At 49.5% G+C, this 8,683-nt stretch overlaps 1 long non-coding RNA gene across 1 annotated transcript; it reads right to left on the bottom strand.

Annotated features, from left to right (window-relative positions):
* Window positions 1-3,497: 3,497 nt before the first annotated feature.
* On the bottom strand, window positions 3,498-7,474 carry LOC145543324 (uncharacterized). The gene is made up of 2 exons (XR_014080643.1): window positions 4,908-7,474; window positions 3,498-3,808 (listed from the first exon to the last, which is right to left on the bottom strand). It is a non-coding gene; the product is annotated as an uncharacterized LOC145543324 (long non-coding RNA).
* Window positions 7,475-8,683: the final 1,209 nt, after the last annotated feature.

Genomic DNA, 8,683 nt, shown 5'->3' with positions numbered 1-8,683 from the left:
ATCAAGCAAGTTGGGTGAAGGAGTCATGTAAAAAAGGTAATTTTTTACCAGAAACTGAAAATAAATACTATAATAATTTTGAATGGTTATGTTGTTTAAAATGATACATGTTGGGACTTCCCTGGCAGTCCAGTGGTTAATACTCGGCAATTCCGATGCCAGGAGCCCAGGTTCAACCCCTGGTCAGGGAGCTAAAAGCCTACATGCTGTACAGTGTGGCCAAAAAGTAAATAATAATGATAATAATAAATTTTAAAAGAGTGACTCAGGCCAATTTTTCAAAATGTACTTTTGTCCTAAATAAATTCACATTTTTCCTTTTGGCTCCACCACGCAGAATGTAGGGTATTAGTTCCCCTACCAGAGATTGAACCCCATACCCCCTACATTAAGAGCTCGGAGTCTTAACCACTGGACTGCCAGGGAAGTCCCTAAACTCATGTTTTAAGTGTCTGAAAGCTTAAAAAAAAAAAAAAACACTACCCCTCTTATCCCTACCCCCAGGCCACCTTTGCATTGCCCTTCCTGATAGGAAGGGAAGGTAATTACTACCAGTTTCCCACGAGCCTCCAGAAGAGAATCTGTACATTTACAAGCATAGATGAGTTTTCTTTTTTCACACACATGTAGCATGTAGCATACTTCAAAAGCTACTCTGTTTCTTGCCTCTTCTATCTTAGAGATCATTTCATACCTGCACATAAAGAACTACATCATTCTTTTTAGTAGCTGCCTAAAGTTCCATTACTTGGGAGCGCCGGATTAATCAGCCCCTTGCATGCTCAGTTCCTTCAGTCGTTTTCAACTCTTTGCAACCCTATAGACTGTAGCCCACCAGGCTCTTCTGTCCATGGAATTGTCCAGGTAAGAATACTAGAGTGGATTGCCATGCCCTCTTCCAGGGGATCTTCTTGACCCCGGAATTGAACAAACATCTCCTGCAGTTCCTGCATTGCAGGCAGATTCTTTACCACTGAGTCATGCATGGGGGAAGCCCCAGTCAGCCCCTTCCTGATGGACAGTGAGGCTGTCTGCAGCCTTCATTATTACAAACCATGACTATCTTGTATATATTAGTTTGTGCATGTGTGAGTATGAACGTAAGATAAATTTCTAGAAGTAGAATTGCTAGTGCTTATTAAATACAATATGTGCTTTTAAAATTTGAATGGATTGTGCCAAGCAACCCTCCAGAGAGGTGGCAGTGTGTGTAGACCACCAACAGTGAAAGGCAGTGCAGAGAGTGTTTTCCATTTGAGGAATGACCATTAGCTGCAAGAGACGAGCTGGGGGCAGACAGGCAGGCCTGTGCCTGGCCAGACATTCATCCTAGGACAAGTGACAAAGATGAGGCAGCACCACCAACAGGCAAGCCACCCATTTCACAGATGACAAAACAGGCACTGGGAATTGACATGCTTCACCCAGGGACATGGCCTGGGTCCCTGTAAGCACAGGGCAAATTCCAGACAATATCTGTTTCACCCTCTGATCTCAGCTCTGATCTCTTGTGCTCACTTAGCGAAAACTTGGAGAACCAGCTCCTTCCTACTGTGAACTCAAAGTAGCTGAGCCACCCATGTATTTTAGGACTTTCTGAGTCACTGTATTCCCCTCTGCAAGAAACCAGGACCTGCTCCCACACACACACAGACTCACCCAGGGGCTGTTTCCAACCTGCATGGGGCCCACAGAGCCCTGACCATCCACAGCTCCAAGGTGAGTAGCAGTGATTATCCTGGACATTCATCCACCAGCCTAAAGAACCAAGAATCTCAACAGACCCTCTCCGTGGTGACCACTAGGTGGAGAGCAGTGAAAATTGGAAAGACACGTGAGCCAGGAGTGTTCTCACTAGCCATTCTGGAGACACAAGTAAGCATGGCAAAAACAGTTCTCCGTCTTTGCACTTGGAAAGTACCTCACACCCACTAACTCACCCCACCTTCACAGAAGTTTCCTGAGTTATACCAGGCAGGGATTCTTATATTCACAGTCCCCGTTTGAGAGATGTTAAAAAGGAACTATGACTTCCCTACTGCTAGAGAGGTAAAGAGACTAGAGGCAGAACCTAGGATTAAGAGGCTTAATCCCGGCCACATCCTGTTGTGCATTTGTGGTGAGCAATCTCCTGCAATACGTGTCCACAAAAGCCATCCTTTGTCTGCCCACGAGCAAAACGAGTCACTCTGTCCCTAGAAATGTTGTTAGAGGCCCTCCAGTGCGTGGATAGACAGGAATTCTTTTCTCTGGGTCCTCATGTTTGTTTCAGCACCATAGATACATCCTTTGTCTGTACATCCAAGAAGACTCTTGGGATATTTCTGATGGATGGGTTTGCACTCTATCTAAGTGCCTGGTATGGCCTCTGGAACATGAAAGTGAAAGTGAAGCCGCTCAGTCGTGTCCAACTCTTCTCGACCCCACGGACTGTAGCCCACCAGGTTCCTCAGTCCATGGAATTTTCCAGGCAAGAGTACTGGAATGGGTTGCCATTTCGTTCTCTAGGGGATCTTCCCAACCCAGGGATTGAACCCGCATTGCAGGCAGACGCTTTACCGTCTGAGCCAGCGGTGCGCAATAAAAAATTGGTGTTTCTTCAGGGACTTCCCTGGTGATCCAGTGGTTAAGACTTCACACTTCCAATGCAGAGGGCACAGGTTCCATCCCTGGTCAGGGAACTAGGATCCTACATGCCACACAGACAAAAAAAAACAGTTTTTTTACTGTGTTTCTTCTGCTATATTTAAAATAGATAACCAACAAGGAACTACTGCTAGAGCACAGGGAACTCTGCTCGATGTTTTGCGGCAGCCTGGATGGGAGGGGAGTTTGAGGGAGAACAGATACATGTATTATGTATGCCTGAGTCCCTTCACCATTCACCAGAAACTATTATAACATTGTTAATCAGCTATACCTCAATGCAAAATAAAAGGTTTTGGCTTTTTTTTTAAGTGTGTTTCTTGGTTGGCCGAAAGGATAGATAGATGAATGGATAGATATATGAATGGGTGGATGGTTGGGTGGAGTATTGGTTTAATATGTTTCTGTGTTTGTTTTTTAATTTCTTTTCACAGTATCCATTCTCCCTTCCAAATATCACCTTGATATCCTTTCATGGACTCAATTCTCCTCCAGGGTATACAGTCTCAGTGGTACTGCAAATCCCAGAGCTCTATCCTCTCCCATCGAAGAAGCAAGCAGATGACACCAGCATGGCTGTTTACTCTCCCTCCCCTAAGGACTATGAATCTTTAATAGATTGAGATGTGGATAGGTAAAATGGCTGGAGTATATTTATTTCAACAATGGTACCCTGATGAGACTGTCCAGTAGTACTGCCGCCCAAATACCCCTGGTTTCTCACTTGTCCTCTTTCCAAGTCAGGTTCTCCAGGGCTCTACCCATTCTGTGAACTACTCAGCATTGGCCCCAGTACAATACCCTCCTGCTTAAGTTAGCCAGAGTTGTTTTCTACAGTAAGAAACAAAGAATTTTATTTTTTATTATTTTGTTTATTCATTTTTGACTGTGCTGGGTCTTCATTGCTGTGAGAGCTTTTTTTCTCCAGTTGCAGCAAGCGGGGGCTACCCTCAAGGTGCGGTGCACGGGCTTCTCATGGCGGTGGCTTCTCTTGTTGTGGAGCACGGGCTCTCGGGTGCGTGGGCTTCAATAGTTGCGGCACGTGGGCTCAATAGTTGTGGCTCCTGGGCTGTAGAGCACAGGCTCAGTAGTTGTGGTGCAAGGGCTTAGTAGTCACGCAGAACGTGGGATCTTCCTGGACCAGGGATCGAACCCGTGTTTCCTGCATTGGCAGATGGATTCTTAACCAGTGAGCCACCAGGGGAGCCCCAAAGAATTTTACATGTCACAGACGTAGAGATGAATGGATAGGTGTGTGGGGGGGGGTGGAGGAATTGGAAGGAGTGAAGGAGGGAGTGTAGTGAAAGGACCGACCAGTACTGCCCACGCAAGGACTTCATAAGCTAAGTAGTAAGGTGAGTCCCGGGCCTTGGAAGGAAGGAGAGATGCCTTACCTGCAGGAGAAGTGATGTGAATTGACTTTAGGGGCAATAGAGCATGTACCCCCAACTCTCCTCCAGGATACTACAAATCCTCTAGTTTTATATCTTTTAACAGAGAACGGCCTCAGAAACAATACTGTCAAACCTCCACTTCCTAGATGAGGAAATGGAGGGCCACAAAGGGCAAGAGGTCTGCCAACATCTCACAAACAGGTCTGGAGCTGAACTGGGGTCAGAGCCCAGATCTCCTAAATCCCTCTCTCCCCCTCTTGTCACTGCCCTGAGCTGCCTCTGTCAGGAGTGACTAAGGTGCAGAATTTCCAAAATCCCATTTTGAGAAAATTCCTCAAGGGGATTTCCTCTCCTAGGCCAGAGATACTAAAAAGCACGAACGCCTCAGGAGGTCCTAAGGTCCCTCTCTCTGTGGCCTAAACGCTCTGCGGGTGGGGGTGGGTGGGGGGCTTGGAAAAGAAACAGGAGACTGCAGACCCCCAGCCCCAGGCATGGCTGAGACAAGCAAGAGGTCAAGAGGCATCTCAGAACCAGCTCTTAAAAGGAGGCAGAATCCAGACCGCAGTCACAGAGCCCTGTGAGATTCTGAAACTTGTGCTACTTCCTTTGTCAGTCTGTCTGTGAAACTTTGAAAAAGGAGTCATTATTGTTTTCTGTGTGCTTTCTGCCTAATAACGAAATAACGCCTAAAATATCTAGCAATGCCTAAAATAGCCAGCACAGTGCCGAACAGCTAGTGGAAAATCACCGTCAATTTCCCTTGCCTGCCCCCATTTCTCCTGATCCTGAGCTGAGATGAATGCCTCTCCTGGGTGGGAGTAGGGTGGGGGGCCAGGCACCACGAGGGAGGAAACTCGGGAGCCTCACATTTGGGAGAACAGAAAGAAGGCATTGCTTTCTTCATGTGCTGGTGCCAGGAATGGTGATGGGCGGGTCAACTGGTTGCCTCCTTTCATCCTCTGGGGTATCTCAGGAGCTAGGAGTTTCTGCCCTGTTTCTAGAAAGGAAACCGAAGTGTAGACGAGTTAATAACTTGACCAAAGACATACAGAGAGTAAATGATCTGTTTGATTTCAGCCCCAAGTTTGTCCCCACCTTTGCCAGGCTTTCTCCTGGGGTCTAGGGACAGCGGAAGGGGGCTCAGAAAGTGCGCACAGAGAAAGGGGAAGCCTCCGACAAACACGCAGAGTAAAACAAAGAACAGACTCCAGGAGGCCCTGAAATTGCCCCATCCCCCATCCCTAGCAATTTTGGAAGAACTGATACTTCTGTCCGGGCCTCGATGCTCCACCTCCAGGGCACCTTGCCGTGGGCTCCTCCAGTCCGCCCCCCTGCCCCGCAACCTGTCCCGAAGCAAAAGGGGTGAGCACACGAGCACACACACCACCTGTGGTCTCCAGCCACAGTAAACAAGCGGGGCGCACACAGCCCCTGTCCTGTGTGGTGAAGGTGCGAGCGGAGGGGAGGCCAAGCTGCAGCCCTTCGACCTCGCTGTGGTTGAACCCGGAGAAGGGGTGTCATCGTCGGTACCCTGACAGTGAAATGTACCAGAGGATGGGTAAGGGAAGGGCGGCCCAGAGCAGGATGACATGACAAGCAAACCGCAGCTGGGCCAACAGGCGATACCATGCAGGGCCCTCTGGGGCTCCTGAGCACAAGGCTTTCTGTGTCCCCCGTTGCTTTGATTACAGGAAACGGCCTTCATTCAGCCTCCATGACCTTCCCTGAGTTCCACTGGGCAGATTCAGGCAGTTGCTAATTAGGAAAGGGAGGGGATGAGAGACCAGGGAGAAACAGTCAGGAGCAGCCTTGGGGCAAGGTCCTGGTTCCCCATCAAGGGATACACACAATATCTTTGAGCTGTTTTGCAGATACTGAAACCCTCTGCAGGAGGAAGAAGTATGGCCTGCTGCCCAGAAGCCTGGAGACCCCAAACCCATTGGACCTGAAGGTTGATGATACTGACTTCTCACCTCACCACCAATCCATCAGAAGAATGTCCAAGAGCTGATCACGCCCTCCTTCAACAATTCCTATAAAACTTCTCACTATCTTCCCCAAGTGGTTTTGAAGGCATTAGCCTACCGTGGCCCCATTTGCTTAGAAAAGCGATAAATCGATTCTTTTCTACTTCACGAAAAGCTCTGTCTCGGAGATTCAGCACCGGTGTACAGAGAAGATGAGCTTTCGGCATCAAAGGCCAGAGCAGGATGGAGCAGGAAAACTCTTGATTAGGGGTTCGGATCCTGCTCCCACCTGGGCAAACCCCCTGCATCAACTGGGAGGCCTCCCCTTCACCTTCACACTGGGCCCCCTACAGGCCTCCACCCTCACCAACTGAGCACCTACCCCCAGGGGGGCCCTGTAGCCACAGCCGGGAGACAGCAGAGCACTGGCTCAAGCAGGAGATATTCACTTGTGTTAACAAGGGCACAGAAGAGAAACACAATCAGAGAGCAAATCTCCAATTTGTTGCCTTGCTGTTTGGTCGCTCAGTCGTGTCCAACTCTTTTGAGAGCCCATGGACTGCAGCCCGCCAGGCTCCTCTGTCCAAGGAGTTTCCCAGGCAAGAACACTGGAGTGGGTTGTCATTCCCTTCACCCGGGGATCTTCCCAATCCAGGGATGGAACCTATGTCTCCCGCCTTGGCAGGTGGATTGTTCACTACTGAGCCGTCAGGGAAGCCCCCTCTCTAACTTGTGGATGAAGGCAATTAAGGCTCATTCGGAGGAAATGACTTTGCTGCCGGCTTCTCTCAGGGCCCCTGACTGGGATTCCTAGAGGATGGAGGGAATTTCCCTGCTCTGGACAATTTTTCTTTTTTAATGTCCACCAGAAAAGCCAGAGCCTCTCCCCACACAGTCACGGGGGCGGGAAACTCCAGGTCAGAGCAAAGCTTCGGAATCCAGAGGAGATGGGGTTTCACTTTCTTTGCCTGCCTTTGGTTTCCTAACGTCACAGTGTTCGGCTGGGCAGGCGGCCAGTTGAACTAAAGACAAAGAGAAAAGGTAAGATTGGGCCAGGAGGGCCTAGGAGGGGCCGTACTAGGCTGGGGGCAGTGTGCCTCTGGTTTCCTTCAGGACAGAGAACCAGCTGTTTGAACTCGGGAGGCCCATCAAGGATCCTGCTGGGTCTATGAACCTCTTACATGCAAAATGATGTGTGCGTGGGTCTGGGTCGGTCTCCACGTGTTGGTGGAAAGCGTTCACAACTTGCATCAGATTCTTAGCATCCATACCTCCCTTCGTGCCTCTGCGGGGCTCCGCGTCTCCGCCAGGGGCCCACCCTCGGCGGCCCACCCCTCGTCCCCGCGGTCGGGGGAGGCGCCCGTCCCGCCTAGACCAGGGGCCAGGGTGGAGTGGCGCGGTCCGGACGGAAGGAGGAGAGTCTAGAGGGAAGGGGGGGCCCCTCGCGGGCCTCCCGGCCTTGGCGAGCCGCGCCCTCCTCTCCATCCCGCGGTGGGCCTCGCCCGCGAGCTGGTACGGACAAAAGGGAGGGGCGGGGTGCGAACGAAGGGCCGGAGACATCGCAGGTCCCCTTGAGGGGGACGGGGGTGGAACACGCGTGAGGTCGACGCATGGGTGCCGGTATGCTTCCCCATCCCTGGCGCCCGGGGTGGGGCGCGGACGCCGCGGGTCTCCCGGCAAAAAACAAAACAAAACAAAAAGGATGCTTAAAGAGCTCGATTCCCCCAAACAGGAAGCAGCCAATCTCTCACCCTACAGATGAAGAAACTTAGTGCCAGAGAAAGTAAGCCGCTTGCTCCAAGCCAGAATTAATAATATAGCTGAGTTTTGAATGTGGGAGGCTACAGCGTCTTAATCAAGATGCTGTAAGAAGGTATCAAGAACAACCGAGCATTAATGTATTTATTTTTAATATTTTTATTATTAATTTATTTAGTTGACCGCTCCAGGTCCTAGGTGTGGCAAGAAGGATCTTTAATTGCAGCCTGCCAATGCTTAGTTGGGGCATGTGGAATCTAGTTCGCTGACCAGGGATGGAACCCAGGCCTCCCTCCTCCTTGGAAGTGCAGAATCTTAGCCACTGCACCACCAAGGAAGCCCCTAAACCAGCATTAAATTAGCATCAGTCACGTCCAAGACATTTGTTGGAAAGCAGGGAAAGGATGCAATAAACAAATTGAAAAAAAAGCACAAGATGTTGTTACTATATCCAGGAAGTGAAAACATGAGAAGTGAAAAGATGATTCACAAAAAGGAGTCTGTTTTCCCTTGTTCTGGGTTGGCTACCTCCTCAGGAAAGTACTTTCCTTTCTTCCTGAAAGAGGGAAACTGAGATCAAGGAAAGGCAACAGAAATAGAACTCACATCGGAAAACTGAGCCTTAGCAAACGTTTCAGGATTTCTCTAGAAACAATGCAATGTGGTAGAAAGCTAGGAACCCAGACAAACTTCGGTTCCATGTTGAATTCGACCACTTTAGGCTATGTGACCTTAAGCAGGTCATTTAACCTCTCTAAGCCTCAACTGACCCCTGCTTAAAATCAGTCTCTGTAATAAATTCAGACTTCCCTGGTAGCTCAGTGGTAAAGAATCCACCTCCAGTTCAGGAGACACAGGTTCAATCCCTGGGTCAGGAAGACCCCTGGAGAAGGAAATGGCTTGGGAACTCACTCTAGT

This window comes from Giraffa tippelskirchi, chromosome 3 (assembly GCF_054371585.1).
Source record: "Giraffa tippelskirchi isolate mGirTip1 chromosome 3, T2T-mGirTip1v1.2.pri, whole genome shotgun sequence".
Taxonomy (NCBI): Eukaryota; Metazoa; Chordata; class Mammalia; order Artiodactyla; family Giraffidae; genus Giraffa; species Giraffa tippelskirchi.
The sequence above is the reverse complement of the archived record's forward strand: the minus strand, read 5'-3'. Positions and strand labels throughout refer to the sequence as shown.